Source organism: Alligator mississippiensis, chromosome 6 (genome assembly GCF_030867095.1).
Source record: "Alligator mississippiensis isolate rAllMis1 chromosome 6, rAllMis1, whole genome shotgun sequence".
Lineage (NCBI taxonomy): Eukaryota > Metazoa > Chordata > Crocodylia > Alligatoridae > Alligator > Alligator mississippiensis.
This window is the reverse complement of record NC_081829.1, coordinates 34,021,292-34,042,693: the sequence shown is the minus strand read 5'-3', so window position 1 is coordinate 34,042,693 and position 21,402 is coordinate 34,021,292. Positions and strand designations below refer to the sequence as shown.

The 21,402-nt window shown below is 45.6% G+C and overlaps 1 long non-coding RNA gene across 1 annotated transcript; it reads right to left on the bottom strand.

The window, feature by feature from the left end:
* Positions 1 to 4,025: 4,025 nt before the first annotated feature.
* Positions 4,026 to 21,195, bottom strand: LOC109285598 (uncharacterized). The gene is made up of 3 exons (XR_002093376.2): positions 21,111 to 21,195; positions 5,306 to 5,467; positions 4,026 to 4,755 (listed from the first exon to the last, which is right to left on the bottom strand). It is a non-coding gene; the product is annotated as an uncharacterized LOC109285598 (long non-coding RNA).
* Between the last annotated feature and the right edge of the window lie 207 nt (positions 21,196 to 21,402).

Below are 21,402 nucleotides of genomic sequence, written 5' to 3'. Positions count from 1 at the left end.
TCTGTCTGGGTGATGCTCTGTCCCCACCTGCTGTGGTATACCCCCTAGGGCCTTCTCAAGTACCCCTGGGGGTGTTCTAGACTACATGGCATAGAAAGACATTACCCCCTGAAAATATGACTCTTCCCATGGTGTTGGAAATCCTGCAGGCTGTGTGATCCCACTTCTTCTGATCCCTTGTCTGGATGCAACAAGCTGAGCTAAGATAGTGTGAGTCTCCTTCAGTGAAGCACTGGAAATAACTTTTTTGCAATTTTTTAAAATAAGTATTTATTTACTACATGTTTTGCTGATCTCATGGACGTTTTGTACTTTGGCTCAACTATCAATGTCAAATTCTGCAATGTTCAACTGAAAACTCCTTCCACAGGAAGGCAACTAGTACTGCAATAGTACGGCAGGCAACCACAATGTTAAACCAAAACAATTTGATCAGGTTGCACTGTTAAGGTCTCTTCCTGGAAACAGTTGCTGCTGTAATGCAACATCCCTTTATGTATATTACATTACAACAGTGGGCAATATACTTTCCTCCTGTTCAGATTCTCATTACTCCTGTGCATAGAAGGCAGATGCAGGGTTCATTTCATTCCAAAGGATCTTAAGGCATATTATCCACTTTAATTGGCAAATCAGGATTATTTTGTTCATTACTGAAATGAAGCCACATCCAAGCCAGAATGTAACAGCAGTTAAAGAATGTACAGCTGACATTGTAATGGGAATATCAACAGACAAAATACAGTTAAAGCTGTTGTCCTGGCCAAATTCCAGCCTGACTAATAACCCTACTCAAAAAGCACAATGTTTTGAGACTGTTAAGGACCACAAGTGGTGAAGAATACATTTCAGACCGCATCCAAAGCACAGGTCTTGGAAAAATCTAATGTTCCTTCACGCTGCACTCTGAGGCAGTACTGACTTGAAAACACAAGAGACATCATTTACACTCTGCACAACATTTCACAGTTTCATAGTTGGTAGGGTCGGAAGGGACCCAAGCAGATCATCAAGTCTGACCCCCTGCCATGGGCAGGAAAGAATGCTGGGGTCAAATGACCCCGGCTAGGTGATTCTCTAGCCTCCTTTTGAAAACCCCCAGGGCAGGGGCGAGCACCACTTCCCTTGGAAGTTGATTCCAGCTCCTCGCCTCCCTGACTGTGAAGTAGTGCCTCTTGATGTCTAGCCTGAATCTACTCTCAGTCAACTTATGGCCATTGTTCCTTGTTACCCCGGTAGTGCTCGGGGGAACAGGAACTCTCCCATTGCCTGCTGGTCCCCCTTGGCAAGATTATAGGTGGCCACCAGTTCCCCTGTCAGCCTTCTTTTGTGGAGGCTGAACAGGTTCAGGTCCCATAGCCTCTCCTCATAGGGTCTGCCCTACTGCCCCCTGATTATGCGAGTGGCCCTCCTCTGGACCCTCTCAATGCTATCCACATCCCTCCTGAAGTGCGGCGCCCAGAACTGGACACACTACTCCAACTGTGGCCTGCCCAATGTCTCATAGAGGGGGAGGATCACCTCTTTGGACCTGCTTGTGATGCAGCTGTGGATGCATGACAAGGTGTGGTTAGCCTTCCTGACTGTGTCCCCACATTGGCAGCCCATATTCATCTTGGAATCAGTAGTGACACCAAGATCCTTTTCTGCCTCTGTGCTGACAAGAAGGGAGTTCCCCAGCCTGTAGGTATGCTGCTGGTTCTTCCTCCCCAGGTGCAACGCCTTGCACTTGTTCATATTGAAACCCATCCTATTCTCATCTGCCCACCTCTGTAACCTGTCCAGATCTAGTTCTAGCCTGTCCCTCTCTTCTAGCATGCTCACTTCTCTCCACATCTTAGTGTCATCTGCGAATTTGAACAAGGTACTTTTCACCCCCTCATCCAAATCGCCGATGAAGTTATTGAACAGTGCGGGCCCGAGGACCGAGCCCTGGGGAACCCCACTGACCATATCTCTCCAGGTCAAAAATGACCCATCCACCAACACTGTCTGGGTTCGGCCCTCCAGCCAATTTATGACCCATCTGACTGTGTAGGCATCGACACCACAGTTGCCTAATTTTTTAATGGGGATGGGGTGAGAGACAGCGTCAAAGGCCTTCCTAAAGTCCAGAAAGACTACGTCCATCGTGACACCTGCGTCCAAGGCTTTTGTGACCCGGCCATAGAAGCCCACCAGGTTGGTCTGACTGGACCTGCCTCTAATGAACCCATGTTGATTGCCCCTAAACATAATCTCCCCTGCTGGCCCCTTGCAGATGTGCTCCTGGATAATTTTCTCAAGGAGCTTCCCCAGGACCAAGGTAAGACTAATGGGCCTATAGTTTCGTGGGTCCTCTTTCCTCCCTTTTTTGAAAATGCCCAGAGGGCCACATTGGCCCTTTTCCAGTCCTCTGGCACCTCACCAGAGCACCATGAGTGCTCGTAAAGCTGTGCCAGGGGTCCTGCAATGATCTCTGCTAATTCCCTAAGCACTCTAGGGTAGAGATCGTCAGGACCTGCTGATTTGAGTGTGTCTAGTCCCTTCAGAATTTCCCTGACTAGGTCCTCACTGACCCTAAGCCTGGTTGCGCCTTCCCTGGGCCCATCCAGAATCCCAGTGGGGGGGGATGTCCCTGTCCCTGCTCAGAAAAATGGAAGCAAAGAATCTGTTAAAGAGATTAGCTTTGTCATCTGCTGCTACCACCAAATTACCAAGCATGTCCTGCAGAGGCCCCACATTACTTGGTACCTTCTTTTTACCCCTATGTATTTAAAAAAGGACTTCTTGTTATCTTTGACCCCGGTTGCTAGTCCCAATTCCATCTCTGCCTTAGCCTTCCTAACAGCCCCCCTACAATCTCGAGCCCCTCCCTTCCATTGGGTGTACACCTCCTTTTTGGCTTTAAGATGCTTGTGGATTCTTTTGGTAAGCCAGGGGGGCTTTTGAGCACTCTTGCCCCCTTCGATTCGTACTGGGATTGTCACCCTTTGGGCTTGAAGGATTGTCTCCTTAAGGAACTACCACTCTTCTTGGACTCCCAACTCCCCTCCCCTCCAGGACCTCAGTGCCTCCCTGACTAGTCTCCTTACCTCATTGAAATCCACCCTCCTGAAGTCCAGGGCTGCTGCCTTGCTGCAGGCCTTTGACACCCTGCGCTGGATGGTAAATTCCAGTAGGCAATGATCTCTATCGCCCAGGTGGTCGAGCACCCGCAGTCCGCTCACCAGGTTGTCGTCTGTGACCAGGACCAGGTCTAACAAGGCATTTCCCCTGGTGGGACTGTGCACATCCTGGGTTATATGGAGGTCCTGTAACTCAGCTAGGAACCTACGTGAGTGGTCAGACCTGGCTGACTGCTCTTCCCAGCAGATGTCCAGGTAGTTTAGGTCACCCATGATGACCACGTACATTTACTTAACTGCCTCCGTGAGCTGACCTGAGAATTCCCGGTCCAGCTCTTCTCCTTGGTTAGGTGGCCTGTAGTATACCCCCACCGTTAGGTCCCTTTCCCCCTGACCGTCTTGTATTCTGACCCAGAGCACCTCAGTCTGCCCACCTCAGAACCAGTGCTGTTTGCTGAGGATGTGTATTGCTCTTTGACGTAAAGCACCACATCCCCACCTTTCCTCCCTGTTCTATCCCACCTATAGCCTTTGATGTTCACTGCTCAGTCACGCGTTGGATCCCACCAAGTTTCAGTGAGCCCCACTATGTCTGGGTTTGTGGTAGCTAGCAGGAGGGCAAGTTGCTCCTGCTTGTTCCTCATACTACAAGCATTAGTGTAGAGGCATTTAAGGCCTCCTGAGGGTGTATGTGCCTCCCCCCCAATCCCAGAACTGTCTGGGCCCCTGTCTTATCTGGGTATTTCTTGTGCTCGTCACTTGCCTTGGCTGGGCTGTTCTTGTGGGTGTTGTCGGGACCCAGGGCAGCCGGCCAGCAGCTCTCCCTGACTCCCACCCGGGCAGATAAGGGTCCGGGGCCTTAGAAGGCCATCAGGTGGGTATTTGTGATGCTTGGAGTGGAATTAATTAGGCTGATGCTTATCGGTTGCAAAGCAAGATTATTTACTCACGCCATTAAGGTGGTGAATAGCGGAGGTCAGAGATACTTGGTTAGTTACAGCTTAAGGCTCATAGGTCGTATGTCGGTCTGCATAAGAGTTCGTTGGTCGGGCAGAGAAATGGAGAGAAAGGTCGGGCCGGCAAGTCGTTGATTTACGTCTGAGAATTGGGTCGAGACGGGGGAAACTGACAAGTGATCAATTTGTCAGTTACTTTCACGCATACATTCAGAGGTTTTTCAGGTGTGTGTGCGGAGGTCTCCTGTTCTTCACGGAAGTGAAGACGGGTTTTATTTGTGTAATAGCCAATTGCTTTTCGCCACGTCATAAATTTAATTAGAATCGTCAGTTATCTAGCGGTCTTTGCTAGGGTGTTATCATAGGGTTACTCCTTGTTTTCTTTGACCAATTATAATGATTTATGTACAGCACAGAAGGCTAAGTTTCATTTCTAGTTAGGGTCGCAGTTATAAATCTCTTTTTGACATGCGCAGCAAAAAAACCTGTTACTATCCTCTTGTTAGTTAACTCTTAGTTAACCTAGTGCAGACTAAAACTGTTTTAATATATTTCTTGCTTGTGGCATGGGCAGTATTTAATTTGGTTGTGACAGGTGTCTCTTGGTTCGGTGTTCTGTGGCTCCCATGGTCCTCTTCCTCTCCCTCCCCTGACGTGTCTGTCTTAAAGCCCACCAGAGGAGATCAGCCAACCTGAAAGAGAACACACGCTTACGTTTGGGGGAGAGGTGAAGCCCATCCCACCCGAGCATGTCTCTTGTTCTGAAGTATGGGTTGTGGTCCAGAAAGCTGAAGCCCGCCTCAAGACACCATTCCTGAAGCCACAAGTTGACATCCCAGATGCAGGTCTCATGGTGTCTTCCATGCCCACTCACTGGAAGGACCAATGAGACCACCTGTGCCCCTATCTCCTTCAGCTTGCCCCCCAGAGCTTGGTAGTCCATCAGGTGATCTGGACTGCTCCTGGCTGCATCATTAGTGCCCACATGGATTAGGACCACGGGGTAGTAATCAGTGGGCCAGATAAGGGCCGGGATCATCTCCGTCATGTTCTGAATCTGCACTCCGGGCAGACAGTAGACCTCGCATGTCATGGGATCCTGGTGACAGATGGGACCCTCTGTTCCTCTCAGGATGGAGTCACTTATGACCAGCACCCAGAGTCTCTTCTTCTGGGTCAACTTGCCTCCTTCAGCCCATTCTGTGCGTGGACTGACCTCTTCACCAGGGGTTTCCTCCTCACCTTCCTCTTCCTCCAATGTCGCCAGGGCCTCACACCTGTTCCCAGCTGGACTGGGGGAGTTGGTACTGCACCACCACGAGCAGCCCTAGCTCTGAACTGAACCTTCTGCCATTCTGCTGTGGAGGGCACCTCCTGGAGTTCTTCTCCCTTTGGTGCATGGCCCTTCAGGGAAAGAAAATACCTGTCAATATCATCCTCTGATTCTCTGATCCCCCTCAGCCTGCTAACCTCCTCCTGGAGCTCCCTCACCTGCCCCTCCAAGGCCCTAAGATGGGTGCCTATGGGACAGGTGTGGGGACCCCATCCCCTGCCCCCACCAGGCATCCCCTGTAGGCCAGGGGGCAGGTTGACACCAGCCCCCCCATGATCTCCATCTGGATGGAGGCCTCAGAGAAGCCCTGGGTAGGTGGCGCCCCCCGGGCAGGGGCCCTAGTGGCACTCTGCGTCCACACCATTTTTTGGGGGGGGGTGTGGTGCTTTCACTTTACCCTTGCCAAAGACTTCCTTCTCCTGTCCCCTCCTGCTTGCCTGCCTACGTGAACGACAGCACAAACACCAGCGCGCCCTTACAGAGTGCTCCTGTTTCTGCACTCTGTTCATGCACAGCTCCCAACTGGCTCAACTAAAAGGGATCCGGGGGGCTTCCCCTCTGGATCCGGCTCAGCTGTGCCAGCTCCCTTTGCCACACTTACCTTAGGGGGATCAACTGCTGCTGCCCCTGCTGCTACCTCTGCTGCTGCGCTTGTGTCTGTCTCTGCCTCCAGTCATGTAAGGGAGCACACGTGTGTGCAGGGATGCACGTGTGCCCAGCTCCCTCCTCTCCTCTCTGCTTCTGGCTCCCGAGAGCCAGGATGCTTTCACAGACTTCTTAGCTACATAATCCACACTCTACCACCTACGCTTTAGCTTGTACAGAGAACTCACAGAGAACTCGCAGGTCAGGATTCTATGACAGTAAGAACATCACAAATGGGACTCAAGTAAAAACAGCTGTCTGTTAGGCCTGTGCGAATAGGGAAATATTTGATTCAGATTTGGATTTGGCCAATTCAGGGGACAGTGATTCAATTTGGAGATTCATATCACTGTCTCAAACTGATTTGGCTGAATTGGCTTCAGAAGATTCAGCTGATTTGGAGAGATTCGGTGATTTGGCCATAGACTATAATGGGGAATCACTGAAATACCTATAACTTTGTCATTTTTTGGCAGATTTGGATGAAAACAGCAGGGATGGTAGCCCCTTCTGAGGGCAGGAAACCTTCCAAGCTTCAAGGAGATAGGTATAGGGGATTCTGGGAAACTGCACCTCAAACTGCTCAAACCAAAATTGTGACAGGTGTGACTCTGTGTGTGTGTGTGTGTGTAAGGCATAGCAGGGTGAAAACAGCAGGCATGGTAGCCCCTTCTGAGCTCTTGAAGCCTGACAGGTTTCAAGGAGATAGTTGCAGGGGTTTCTCGGAAACCTCACCTCAAGCTTCTGAAAGCAAAACGCGTGACGTGCGACTTTGTGTGTGCATTAAGGCACAGCGGGATGAAAACAGCAGGGATGGTAGCCTGTAACAGGGGGTCTTCCCGGTGCTCAGGCACAAACAGCTCACAAAAGGGACAGAAAGGCTGCAGACAGAGGCTTATGTACTGTTTCTACGTCCTTCCCCCAGAGCACTGTGATTGGAATGGGACACAGGGAAAGATCACAGTCACTGGCCAGCTACAGATGTCAGTCTTTCCACTGCTGCACCCCTTTATCAGTTTCTGTTCCCCTGAAAGGCTGCCTTACGAATCTCTGAATCTTTTTCCAAATCTTTTCCAAATTGATTCAGAGGCTCCAAATCGATTCGGAGGGGTTTTTTCATCTCCCAATTCAATTTGGATTCAGTGATTTGGCCTTCAAATCAGGCCGAATCTTCTCTGTATCAAATTGGTGACTGAAGCTTTACACATCCCTACAGTCTGTTATTTACCATCAAAGAGGCATTTTCCTCCCTTGATTCTTATCTCATGTGCCAAGTCCTGAAAAATTCAAGACCAGGAATAAAGTATGCCTTAGCATGTCTTTTTTTCTACTCTACCATTTTATGCCAAAGTGAGATGGAAGGATTGCCTCTTCCTTTATGTTTCATAGAGATTTTTAAGGTTAACAGAGAGCAAGTATCATCTGTATGCCAAGTCCATTTGGTGAAAACTGTTGGCACTGGATTTATAACCCAGATACCTTGTTCCAGGTGGACCCAAACCCTCAGACCAACCAAGACCTCTCTGTTCAATAATAGACAAATGTTATTGATACATAGTGATATCAGATAAGAATAATGCATACCATTCTATATCTACCAGTCCTAGAGCTGTTATAGAGGGAAGGTACATCTAACCAGCACACAAGCTTCACCCTGAGGTTCTCTCTTGAATGTCAGATGTCAGCAGCCTGGTGGTCAAAGGCCAAGGCCCGCCCTCTGCCCCAGTGGGGTGGGTAAAACAGGCTGCTGGTATGCCCTCTGTCCATGGTGGCCTTGAGTTCTCCTCTCAGGGACCCTTTGCTGATCTGAAATCCCTCCTTTTGTATTCTTTCTCCCCCCTCTGATGACTCTTCATTCCTAGGCATTGTTGATTGGTTTTCCTGTTGTTGTCATACTGTCCACGTTCTGTCCTGTCAGCATATTCCTTTGTTTCCCACAAATCCATCACACGCATACATCTTAATTTGGTTATTTACCAGGCCTCCTAATTTGGACTGTTCACCAATACTGGAAATTCCAAGGGCTCTGCAGTTGGCACTGTGGCCTAATGCTACCTTATCTCATGTTATGGAACATTGTGGTACATGTCTTCAATTTCCCAGCCTGTGTGTCTGCTGGCTTCAGAGCCAGTGGGCCTTGAAGGGAACTTTGTCACAAACAGGCTTTTAGAAATCACGTAACCCTTGCCATTCCCCTGGACCATTGTTCTAATGCAAATTTACTTTACCTACAAGCCAGTTCCAAAAAGGAAACCATCTCAGTACCAGTTTTTAGCCATCAAAAACATGTATAGCAAAAGCTCTGTTATCCAGCACCTATGGGAAATGGGGGGTGCTGGATAACCAAATGTCCCGGTTACCTGAGAGGCATCGTTGCCTGGTCGGGCAAAGACACCCTTCCTGCCATGTCCAGCATGTCCACATCTCAGATTAACTGTGCACCCCTCCCACCCCTTCCCTGGTGTCAGTGTGCCGGGGGCAAGGGAGTGGGGGCTCCATGCAGGCTGCTTTCCCCCAGGCTATGGGATTCAACAAAACCAGAAGTCCCACTTCCGGTGTCTCTTTTGCTGCGTCAACTGGCATGCCAATTAATAGAGCATGCTGGTTAATGAAGTGCCGGTTAACACGGCTTTTACTGTAGTAGGTTGTTCTCTGTACAGGCAAACCCTGCTTAAAGTGATTTCAGTTAGTGCTATTTCGCTATAGCGCTCATTTAGAATTGATACCTGATTCTGCTGAGTGCTCAGCCAGTTTTGCTATAGTGCTCAGTGGAATTGGAGTTTCAGCAGGCAAGTAGGCAGGGAGAAGCAGCAGCAGTGGTGGCAGCAAGTGGGAGGTGAGTGAGTGGCAGTGAGCGGGCAGGCAGGCATGAGGGCCCAGGGTGGGATGGCAGAAACATGGGCTCAGGCTGGCACATGGTGCCGGAGCAGAATGGGGGGGTGACAAGCAGCTGCAAAAGAGGGGAGGAGCACGGGGCCCAAGACGGTGCCTGGGGCCAGGGCCAGCAGAGACCCACACCCAGGGTGGAGGTAGGAGTGTGGGGCCTGCACCAGGGCCAGTGGAAGCTCGCACCCAGAGCAGGGCAGCAAGAACACTGGTGCCCAGGCTGGAGCAGGCGGAGGCGTGGAGAGAAGCGGTGGCAACAGAGGTGAATAACACGGGGCCCGCACTGGTGCCTGGGCCGGTGGGGGCCTGTGCCCAGAGCAGGGCGGCAGTAGTGCCAGTGCCCAGGCTGTCAAGTGGGGCCAGAGAGGCTGGTGGGCAGGTGAGGGGGGTGGGAAGAGGCTGCAGCTCTGAGAAGCAGTGAGGCGGGGCCGGGCATGAGTATAGGACCAGTGCCCAGGGCCAGGACTGGCGGGGGCTCAGAGCAGGGCGGCAGGAGCACAGGCCCAGGCTGGTATGTGGGGCTGGAGTGTCGGCAGGTGGGCGGGGGAGTAGGGAGAGGCGACAGGGAAGGCAATAACCAATTAATCTCTACTTGTATTCATTTCTATGGGGAAACAGGTTTCGCTTAGTGCGGTTCTACTTAACACAGTTTTTCTGGAACCAATTAAGAGATTGAGAAGAAGTTGCTTGTAGTCACACATCAGTTCTGTAATTTCTTCCCCCTGGGGGCTGGCAAAGCCTGAGCCAGCACATCTCCAGGAAATCCTGTAAGACCTTTTATAATTTAGGAAGGCTTTTAACAGGAAGGGTTACATTTTGGAGCACTGTTCAGGCATTTTTTTGTTTATTGCATACTATTATATTTTAATATTTTATCTCTTCTTATTTATTTTGTTTATTATTGTAAGCCACCCAAGGCTTTGTGGGGAAAGAGAGCATATGGATCTAATGCATAAAATAACAGATGAATAAATAGACTAAAATTCTTTCATCTTTTTCACCAGCACACAAACACCTGATCTTCAGTGGAACTCATAAGAGGTGGAGAAAAAAAAGAACCATCTTCGCTCTGTGTTGGATACTTCAACATTCATCTTATTCCCAGAACAGCCTGCCCTATTGATCCTTCCCACTCGAGAAGGCAGCTGAAGACTGTAATATTTTCCATGTGCAAAATAACAGCTTGCTTGTTTCACTGTGGAGCTCTCTAAACAAGGGCTGTGCTCTGTACTCTTCCAACTGAAAAAAAAGTGATTGTGTGCTTTTAAAATAGAAAGTGGGATTTCACTTACATGAAACCAGGCTGAAATCGTTCAGGACAGCATAAAAGGAAACAGCTATTATCACAGTAAATTAAGGCTTCCTTAAAATGATATGAGTTGAGATGGATTTGAAGGACATAGCTAGGTTTTTCATACCCAATAAAATTAACAGTATTTCAAACTTCAATAGAAGACAACACGGGAGAGAACCAGTGATCTCACCAAAAATGGAATCTTTTGTTTTTGAGGAATTTAAGCAGCTACAAAAGGAGGGGCAATGGAAGGGGGTGGGGAAATACTGTAGTAAAGCCAAGGGCTATAAATTTTTCAAAGATTAACAACACAGAAAATTAAACTGATAATTTAGGATTATGTAATGCACACAGGGTAGGAAATCATTACAAAACACCTCATATGGAGACAAATGTACACATTTCAAGAGATGAAGAACTAAATGCAGACCAAGCAATCTAAAATTTCTTTTGCCTAAACAGATCTCTCTCAATTCAGTACAACCCAGGTTTTATAGAACAGGTGCAAAAGCAGAGCTACCTGGGAGTACTTCATTATCTCTAGGGAGCAACTGACTAATAATAAATTGGATTTAAATGAATGGGAACAGGTACAGCTCTTGTGAGCTATACTTTATGGAGGGTGCTTTGTGGCCTATACCCTCTCATTCTACTCACAATTTACAAAAAAGTGAGGTGTTATGTTCCCCTCACAAAATAAATCTTATGACAGAAGGCACAGTGGCATCTAAATAAATGTGTTTCTTCACTATAGATAACTACAAGGCTTCCTTAATGCTACTTTGCTGATCTGACAGGGTTCTGGGGGCTTTTGAAACTCAGAAGATAACAATGGTGACTGGACAAGCTCATACATTCTTTAAATTGATGTTACCAATTCCTGTGCACACTAAAGCACCTTTCAGTCTGCCAAGCTCCAGATGTCATATACATTATAAAACCTGAAGCGTAGAACAAAAATAATTTATCTGTGCAGGACATATTCTTGTGAGATTCATACCTGCAGCCTAAAGAACTGTCTTCACTGCCTCAGCTTCATGTGTTTTTTTTTTGTTACAAACAGAAATGAAAGTGAGGGAACTCCAGTCTGTTGGAAGGCAGGAAACTTTAGGACTAAAGTAAGAGATGGTTGATGAGGCTATATAAAAAGAAAGTTTAAATCAGTGATTTTCAACCAGGGGACTGTGGCACCCTGGGATGTCTTGAGATTGTTTCAAGGGTACCACAGAATGCCATGCAATGTTAGCATTGTCTGGTGTATGAACATGCATATGTATGATATCCATTCATCAGTGAGTGATGATGGATATTGCAGGTATTCTATTGACTGGTGGTGCATTTTTTCTTGTGGCTATAAAGAGCCATGTTAGACTTGCAGGTCCTGCCACAGTGGTCAAAGGTATACATGGCATTAGGGGCTATTGTACTGATAGGCTGTTTCCTTTGGTCATGTTTCTGGTGTAATTTTCATATATTCATAGATTGTAGAGTTGGAAGGGACCCCGAAGAGTCATTGTGTCCGACCCCCTGCATTAGGCAGGAAAGAGGACCAAGGTCAGATGACCCCAGCCAGGTGCCTACCTAGCCTCCTCTTGAAGACCTCCAAGTTAGCTGGTAGTACTACCTCTTTTGGCAGCCCGTTCCAGATTTTGGCCACCCTTACTGTGAGAAATTTCTTCCTAACGTCTAACTTGAATCTACTCTCCACTAGTTTGTACCCATTATTCCTAGTTACTCCTAGGGGTACCCTGGTAACTATCGCATCTCCAATTCTCTGTTGTCCTCCCTTGACCAACTTATAGGCTACTACAAGGTCTCTCCTCTCCCCTAATTTTAGTGACCATTTCTTGTTGTGATGTTGGACTCCATGATTGAAAAGGGAGCACCACTGTCCTGTCTCCTGCTAAGGCTTCCCAAAGGTTTGGGTCAATCCCAAAAGCCTTCATATCCTGCTTGCAGATATCTTTGAAATGCAATTTCAGGCACTCTAGTCTTCCCATCTGCAATTTGTGCAAACAGGATGTCCTTCAGGATGAACCCATCTTCCATCCTGCAAAGATGGCCAAAGCGAGTGTAGGTGCCGCTGTTTGAGCAGTGCAGTGATGGTTGGCATGTTGGCTTGGGTGATGACTGTGACAGCTGAAAATTATGTCTGTGTGATAAAGGTGCTTGCTTAAGGCTCTGTGAAGATTAGACCAAGTGTTTTTCTGTCATTTGTTCAGGTATTAAGCTATATGTCATTGCTAAGAGCCTAATTAAAGTCTAAGATGTAGTAAGGCCTAGTAAATTTAGCAAAGCCTTATAGAAGTGATGGCAGGCCCTGTGGCATAGTTAAAATTAACCTTATCAGAAGAATGCAAGGCTTGTACTGCTATCGGTCAGTCTAAGGACAGTTGAAGTAAAAAGAATCTGAATGGCTGTAAGTTATTAGCATAGCTCAGAAATTATAAATTAGCTGGCACATCTGGAAATCATTTAGAAGGAAGATACAGCTCTGTGAAAGGAACTACTAATTAGCTGTTGACCTGGATCAGTGGGCCCATGGATCTCAAGGAGCCCAAGGACTGAATACCAGGGTCCTTCCTGGTACCCCTCAGACAGTGCTGATTGGGGACGCCTGATTTTGCTGAGCTTTGTGGAAAGAGAAACTTGTCATACGTTAGGCATCAGAGGGTACCGCTGATAAGCTGCTGGAGTGAATTATTATTGTCTGTCATTATCTGTCTTAGTATACTATGTGTAGTCATGTTTTTGTTAAGTCAATAAACCTTTCTTACCTTTCTACCCCTGACCACACTCTCAATCCCAAACCCTCTGCTGGTGGCTGGGACAGATGACCTCTGCGTTGGTGATTCTGTCTTGCCACTTGATGTCAAGGATGCACTGTAAACAGCGCAAGTGGAAGCTGTTCAGTTTCTTTTCTTGATATGCATATGTTGACCATGTCTCACTGCTATACGTAAGGACACTGAGGACACAGGCTTTGTACACAAGCATCTTAGTTTTGATTGTGAGTTTTGTGTTGTTCCAGACTCATCTGGAGATCTTACCAAAAGTGGTAGCTGCTTTTCCAATACTGACATTTAGCACTTCATCCAGTGTTAGGATGTCACTCACTGTGGAACCAAGGTAGCAGAACTTGCTCGCTGCTGAGAGATACGTTGTCAAGGCTGATCGATGATGACTTACAAACACTCTGTCCTAGGACTACAGTCTTCTTAATGCTAATGGTGAGGGCAAACATCCTGCAAGCATGGGAGTATTTGTAGTAAGCCTCACTTTTGTCTTGGCTTAGACAAGATAGATTGTAAAGTTTGCAATCTGATCTTGTGTGAAGGTATATGCCTTCCTCCAAGCCATCAAAAGAGTAGCGCAGCAGCATAGAAAAGAAGATCCCAAAGAGTGTGGGTGCCAGAACACAACCAGAACACATTCTACTCTTCATCTCAAACCTGTCAGAGGTTGATCCACCAAACTGAACTGAACCACATTTTCATGGAAGTCATCATGCCGAGTAATGTTGGGGAGCATCCAATATTTACCAGGACTTTGAACAAACCTGCTTTGCTGACAGTGTCAAAGGCTTTTGTCAGTTCAACAAACACTATGTACAGTGGCTTATTTTGTTCTCTGCATTTTTCTTGCAGCTGGCCTAAGGACAATATGTTCACTGTTGATCTCCCTGCTACAAATACACACAGTGATTCTGGGTAGATGAAGTCATCAAGCATTTCAGTTGTGAGCATTTCAGGATGACTCTGGCAAAAGCCTTGCCTGTGACACTGAGGAGAGAGATGCCCCCATAGCTGCTGCAGTCACCCTTGTTTCCCCTGTTCTTGTAGAGAATAATGATGTTAGTGTCGTGGATGTCCTGGGGTATTTGACCTTCCTCCCAACAGCACACTAGGAGTTGATGAAGATGCGGCAGCGAGATAGCCTTATCACACTTGTGAACCTCAGCTGGGATGCCATCCTCCCCTGGTGCTTTTCTGTTTGCTAGAGGAGTCTATGGACTTACTAAGTTCTTCAGCTGTAGGTTCTTTGTCTAGCTGTGGCAGTATACTTAAGAGTTGGAAGCTGATCCAGCAGCTTTTCTGAAATTTACAATAACTACGTTTTAGGAGACTGCTGTAAACAATTTCTTCCTACTATGAAGAGTTGCCAAATAGCATTTCAGCAGGCAGATAGACTGAGGCACCACTAAAGCCAGGTGGCCATGGAACTCATTTGTATGAGAAGGTTTTCAAAGCAAATAAAGCAATTAGTTGTGAACAAAGACACTTTGGGGATGGACAATGTACAGCCTACAGCAAGGTAAAAGAGATTTACCACAGAACAGGTGACATTCAGTAATTGTCTGCCTGTTCACATTTAACCCATAAAAGCTAAACAGGAGCAGCTTAGCCATCAATGAAACAGAGCTAAATGACCAGGTTTTTGCTTTTAGCCATTGGGTAAAAGCAAGCAGAGGAAATCTTACTAAGCATCAGCTCCACAGTAAATCCCCACCCACTTTTAACTTGTAATATTTTGTTTCTTCATCTACTCTGTAACTAAAGCATCCTGATAATAATAGCCAGTCCTGTCTCCCCTACTGTCACAGGAGGTCAATATCATAACTGAGAGTAAATTAACTTTCTGAATGAAATACAAGGCTTGTTTAGAAAGCACAAGTAGTATTGTATGTAATTATATTCCCCAGCAGCTTACATGGTGCTGCTGTTAAGCAATGGGGTTCCTAACAGAAGATAGAGTTGTCAATACATTTTGCCACTTCTGTTTGGAAATGCATAGCACAGATTTGGAGATGGTCCTGTGTTTGGGTAGGGCCTTCTCCTCAACAATAAAGAAAAGTAGGAAGCACAAAAGGAGTTAAGAGGACTTACAACATGCAATGCAGAAAGCTATAATTTAGCATTGGCCAGTTGCAAAATGTCCACCACATATCTAGATTTAAAGGGCCAGCATCAGAGAGACAATCTAGGAAATAACCAGGAGATACCAAAGAAGGGGGAGATTTTATATGTCATTACTATATGACACCTGTGCTTTGAACATGCATAGCAGCCAGTGATGGAAAATTCCAAGGCATAAAAACTTGCTTGTATAGGTAAGCAAAATGTTTGCATTTTCTCAAGCAAGTGATCTTTGCACAGAAACAGGCCAAATACTTCTGTTCTTTACAGTCGTGAACACACAATAGTAAAATTTAGGTAAATACCTAGACAAATAAATTCATCCAAAAAATACTCATCACATTTGGTGCAAGTTTTATTGCCAGATGGACAGATTACTGCCAGATGTATTATTGTCTAGAATGTCTAAATCTTGGTTTGTTCATTTTAGTGACAACTATTTGGAACAGCAAATATTATGTCTCTGTCCTGCTGCAGCCACCTGTATCCCAAACTGTATAGGACTGATGCATACTCCAGTAATGAGCAGCACAAATTAATAAACAAGAAATGGCAAGAGACCAATATGGTTGCACAAGGAGCTTCTAAAATGTCTCAAATGCAAAAGAAAAGCATACAAGCAACGGAAGAATGGATAGGTCACCAAAGAAGTGTACCAGGAAATAGCATGAACCTGCAGGGACAAAATCAGGAAGGCAAAGATAATAAACAAGCTGCACCTAGCAAAGGAGATCAAGGACAACAAGAAGAAGTTCTATAATATGTTGGCCAGAAAAGAAAGCCCAAGGAAGCTGTGGGTCCTCTGTTAACAAGCCAGGGGAAACTCCTAACTGAAGATGCAAAGAAGGTAAAGCTACTCCACAGCTACTTTGCCTCAGTCTCTGCAAAAAAGCTAAGATGCAGCCAGAAACCTAATAAGGATTATCTGGATAAGGAAGAGGGCAAGCTGAGGGAGGAGATAACATAAGACAGTCAGGGAGCTTTTGTTGCATCTAAATAACATTCAGGTCATCAGGGCTAGATGAACTTCATCCCAAGATACTGAAGGAACTGGCAGAGGAGATCTCAGATCCCTTGGCAATGATCTTTATGATGCTATGGGAGATGGGGCAGGTACCAAAGGACTGGAAAAGGGCCATAGTGCCCCTCTTTAAGAAAAGGTAACAAGGAGGACCCAGGGAACTACAGACTTGTTGGACTCATCTCAATACTTGAGAAGTTACTGGAGTGTATCCTAAGGAAGGCCTTTTGCAAGCATCTGGAACCATAAAGGAGAAATCACAAGCAGCCAGCATGGATTTATGAAAAACAAAGCAGGTCAAACCAACTTGATCACCTTCTTTGACAAAGTAACTACTTGGGTAGATGAAGGGAACGCTATGGATATAGTGTATCTGGACTTCAGTAAGGCTTTTCACAAGAGCCTGCACGATTCTCTCATAAACAAATTGGAGAAATGTAGGCTGGAGAAAGCTAGTACAAGGTGGACTGATAACTGGCTCAATAGCCACAAGCAAAGGGTAATTTTTAATCCATCTGTAGCAGGATTGCTTGCTCAAGCAGTCTTTCTTTATTGGGTCACATTGTCTCTGTTTCCCGGGGCAAACCGGCTCCCTACGGGGTCAATATAAACAAACAGCAAAACAAAGACCCAAATAGTTCATGGTCTTTTCCCAGACCCAAAGAGAATGCTCGGGCTTAGTGTTGCAGCCCTAGCCTGCCCTCTTTTCCCTCTCTTTCCAATCCCTCCAGCAAACACTGGGTCCTTTCCTAAACTCATAGTATCTCAGCTTCTCTCATGGTCTCTTGAAAATTCTGGGAAAGAGGCAATCCTGTTATAGTGCTCAGGCTCATCCAGGAGCCTACCCACCTTCTCTCTTTGCTACACTCCCCCTCAGTTCCTTTCCCTCTAGCCTTTAACTTCCACTAGCTAGCTAATTATTCTTGTCAGCTGGCTGAGTTCTTATTGCCTACAGTGGGGCTGCAGCCCAAGGCGTGCAGCCTACTACAGGGTCCATATCAGAATGGCAGGAGGTTTCAAGTGGAGTCCCACAGGAGTCTGGGCCTGGTGCTGTGGTCTATCAAGACCCTGTGCTTGTTTTTTTATAATTAAAAGAGCAAAAAAACAAGCACAGACTCTCACACTCTATTTAGAAGCACTGAGCACTTAAACAGCAGTTGCAGGTAAACTGTCTAGACATGTAACATAATTAATTACTATTATCCTCCTCCAAAATTATCAATGTGTTTATTAACAATTTGGATGCTGACACAAAGCTTGTTGAGCAAGTTTGCAGACAACATGAAACTGGAAAGGAATGTGAACAAGTGTTTCTTTGTAAATAGGAGAGCAAAACAACAAGCACTGACTTACCCACACTCCACTTAGAAGCACTGAGCACTTAAACAGCAGTTGCAGATAAAATGTCAAGACATGTAACATACTTAATTACTATTATCCTTCTAAATTATCAATGAGTTTATTAACAATTTGGATGTGGACATAGAAAGCTTCTTGAGCAAGTTTGCAGACAACATGAAATGGGGAAGGATTATGAACAAGTTGGAGGATGTGAGCGCAATTCAGAAAGAACTCAACAGATTGCAAAGTTGGGCTATAGCTAACAGGATGAAGTTCAGCACAGACAAATGCAGGATACTACACCTTGGGAGGAATAACTGAAAACAGAAATACAAAATGGATGACATCTGACTGGATGGCAGCACTATAGAGAAGGACTTGGGAGTCTTGATAGACTGACCACAGACTCAGTACGAGTCTTCAGTATGCGTCAGTCACAAAAACTGAATATGGTTTTTGGATGCATCAGTAGAAGCATTAGGTGCAAGACACGGTAAGTAATGGTGCCTCTTTACTCAGTACTGGGTAGGCCTCATCTTGAGTACTGTGTGCAGTTCTGGGCTCCACATTTAAAAAAGGAGGTGATGAAGTTAGAGAGGATCCAGAGATGGGCAGCAAAGATGATAAAAGGTTTGGAAAACAAGTCACATGAGGAAAGGCTGAAGGAGCTAGGCATATTCAACTTGCAGAAAAGGCACTTCAGAGGTGTTACGTCTCAGCTCTGTGTTCTTGGGAACCCTGGCACAGGATGCTGTCTGTCTGACTCACAAAGAATTCCCCCTCCCTCCCCTCCTCTAACTAAATGAAACTGATTAAGATGCAGTGAGAGACACACCTAAGACCCTCCAGATAAGGGTGACAAGAGTGAAACAACTGCCCTAGGTCTCATTTGCTTCCAAGATGGAACCAGATGACCATTCGTTTACATGAGAGATGGAGAACAGAAAGCCTGAAGCAGGGGCTGCAGTGAATTCTGGGATTAGAGAAGCAGGGGAGCACTGCATAATGGGGAATCTGTGCTCCAAATGCTAATCAACCCACATTTACACACACCCAGCTCAGCATTTATCATACCAGCTCTAATCTGGATTTACAAAGGACCTTCCCCTTCCCCGACCCCAGACACACACACACCTCTAAGTTTAATAGGCATCTCGGGCCATACATTCCCTGGTCCCACTATGGGAGGTCTATTTAAACTTGATTGACTAAAACTCGGTTGCTGGGTTAGGGAATGCTGAGGCAAGAGACTGAGTCAGAGGGGGTATGGGCAACATTTGAACAATGATAAAGGGTTCATCACAACATCCAGCCCATTGGAGACCTGACCACAGGTGTTGTCATTCTTTTCCTGGGATGACTGCTGGAAGTCCTCCTGCCCAAAGGTTATAAACACTCCAATAATTGCCTTAAGTCTGTTAAAAAACTATAGTAAGATCTGGAAAAGTTATGCTAAGCTGAGGCTTGTTCACAACAAGTAAAAATCCAAAATCCTGATGCTGCAAGCTATCTATTGTTTTTGAAGAAACCATGAGATATCCCATCAGTATATCTGCTATCCATAGGAATTTCAAGCTGGCTCCCAAGTATCTGGTTACTCCCTAACCTTATGTGTTTCCTGATTATCAATCAGTTTCCTGAGATGGTCCAAACCAGATAACCCCTTGTCAATAGAAAAGACAATGATTGACACTATTGAGAATGCTTCGAAGCAGCTGAACTGAGGGTATAAAAATCTGTAAAAAGCAGCAGTGTGTGTGCTGACACCACCCGCTGTTGTTCTCGGGACATTGGAAGAACATATTGTCTCCCTTCAAGGATTGTGCTAGGAACTTTACCTGTCAGCTGTGAGACCCAGGTGCCTTGGACTGATGAGATCTCAGCACTCTCTCTCTCTCTCTCTCTCTCTCTCTCTCTCTCTCTCTCTCTCTCTCTTTTCTCTCTAGGCATACATTTCTGAACCTGAACTGTATTAGTTAAGCTTGAGCTAAGTTTCCCCAAATACTTAGTGAAACCAGGGTAGTATTGTAATTGCTTGTGTTTGCATGTCTATTACTATTAGTAATACTATTAGTATTACTATTAGTACCATTATATATTTCATATACTTAGCAATAAATAACTTTTATAGTCAAACTGGTAGTAACTGGGTATATTTTTCCTTCTCTGCTTCTCCTTCCTCATGTGCTCTGCAGCAACACTTCTCTGACCTAAGCTAAAGATCCCTGTGAAGCCCAAAAATACTGTGGGGTCAGCTCATCAAGAGGCCAAAGATTGGGACATGCTGAGTTTGAAACACATAAGGGGATCAGCTTGTACAGGCTGATTGACCCAGTTTGACTCAGACGTGCCCTTATGAACTGAATGCTGGCCCATTAGGTTGTTAGCTGGACACCCAGCTGGATTCAGAGGGATTCTGTTTACCTGTGTGCTTGCATCTGACTGCAGTTTATTATTGCTCTTATGAACTGATTCTTGGCATATGAGGGTGTCAGCCTGTCCACGCTGATCAACCCAGCTGGGTCAGGCATGTCATGTTAATCTGTGTGTGTTTGTGTGTGTACGATTGATTTGGTGACTGGAGGAATCCAGCCCCATTGAAACTGAGTCCTGCAAGATAGCTCCATTGGGGGTGAGGACTTGCAGAAGGGAGATATACAGCTCTGTATAGAAACACAAGTAACACAAGCAGTACATTGATAGAATTACCAAGACCCTAGAAACGTATCCCTTAAATGAGCACACCCCAAAGTAATGGGCAAATCTGGTAACAGAGGGTACATGATAGCAGTCTTCAAATGCTTGAAAGGCTTCCATAAAGAAGAGGGAAAGCACCTTTTCTGTCTTGCTGCAGAGAGAAGGACACGGACCAATGGCTTGAAGTTGCAGCAAAGAAAGTTTAGATTGGATATCTGGAAAAACTTCTTCACTGAGGCAGTGGGATAGACTGCCTAGGGAAGTTGTGGACTCTCCATCACTGGAAGTGTTCAAGAAGAGGTTGGACAGCCACTAGTCAGGGGTAATCTAGGTGTAGCTATGCCTATGTACTACTATGGGTGTTTTCCATCATTCTGGGCTTTTCAGGTTGCCCCCAGGCCCTCCTTTCCACTACATGTGTGATAGCCAGACCAAAAGGGTTAATAAGCAGTTATAACAAAAGAAAATGCTTTTTGAAGATATCTGAAATAGAACTTATGAAACTGTTTTTTTGTCTGTCTAGAGTATAACCCACAAGAATTATATATAACTTTTATACTAATCTTGAAACAGCATGACTTTTATAAAGCAGAACTAAAGAATATAACCACAGACTTAGCTGATTTTATAATCTTTTTCTGCTTAGCGATAGTAAAATAAACTTAGGTGGGGACATGTTAATCTCAGACCCCAAAGTGATGTAGTGTAATTTGCTTATTGGGTAAACCCAAGCTTAAGCAGTAATTTCTTGTAATGATTTCTAACACCTTTTAACCCCATAGGATAACAGCTATAGAATAAGATTATAAATTATTATATAACCAACAAATGAGCATAAACAGGATATAAAAGAACACGCATGCTAAGTAACCCTTGGGAAGGACGGAACAGAAGAGTCATTGCTGTCCCATTACCCCGGATCTCTCTTACTCCCTATGTGAGCGAGGACCAGATCCCGACAGAGAGACCTCACCCTGGTGGTACAGCCCTCCAAAAGCGCAGATCGGGGACGCCTGACTTCGCTGAATCAATTTGACGTGTTTCTAACTGAGAGACTATCAATAAGTTACTAACCAAGTGAGGAGTCTTGGTTAATTTGTCTGTTTGTTTTATTATCACTATCAATTTTAACTTGTATTGTTATGTTGTCTGTTTATTAGCTGAACCTTTTTACTAACTGTTATATGTGTAAACTATATATTTTGT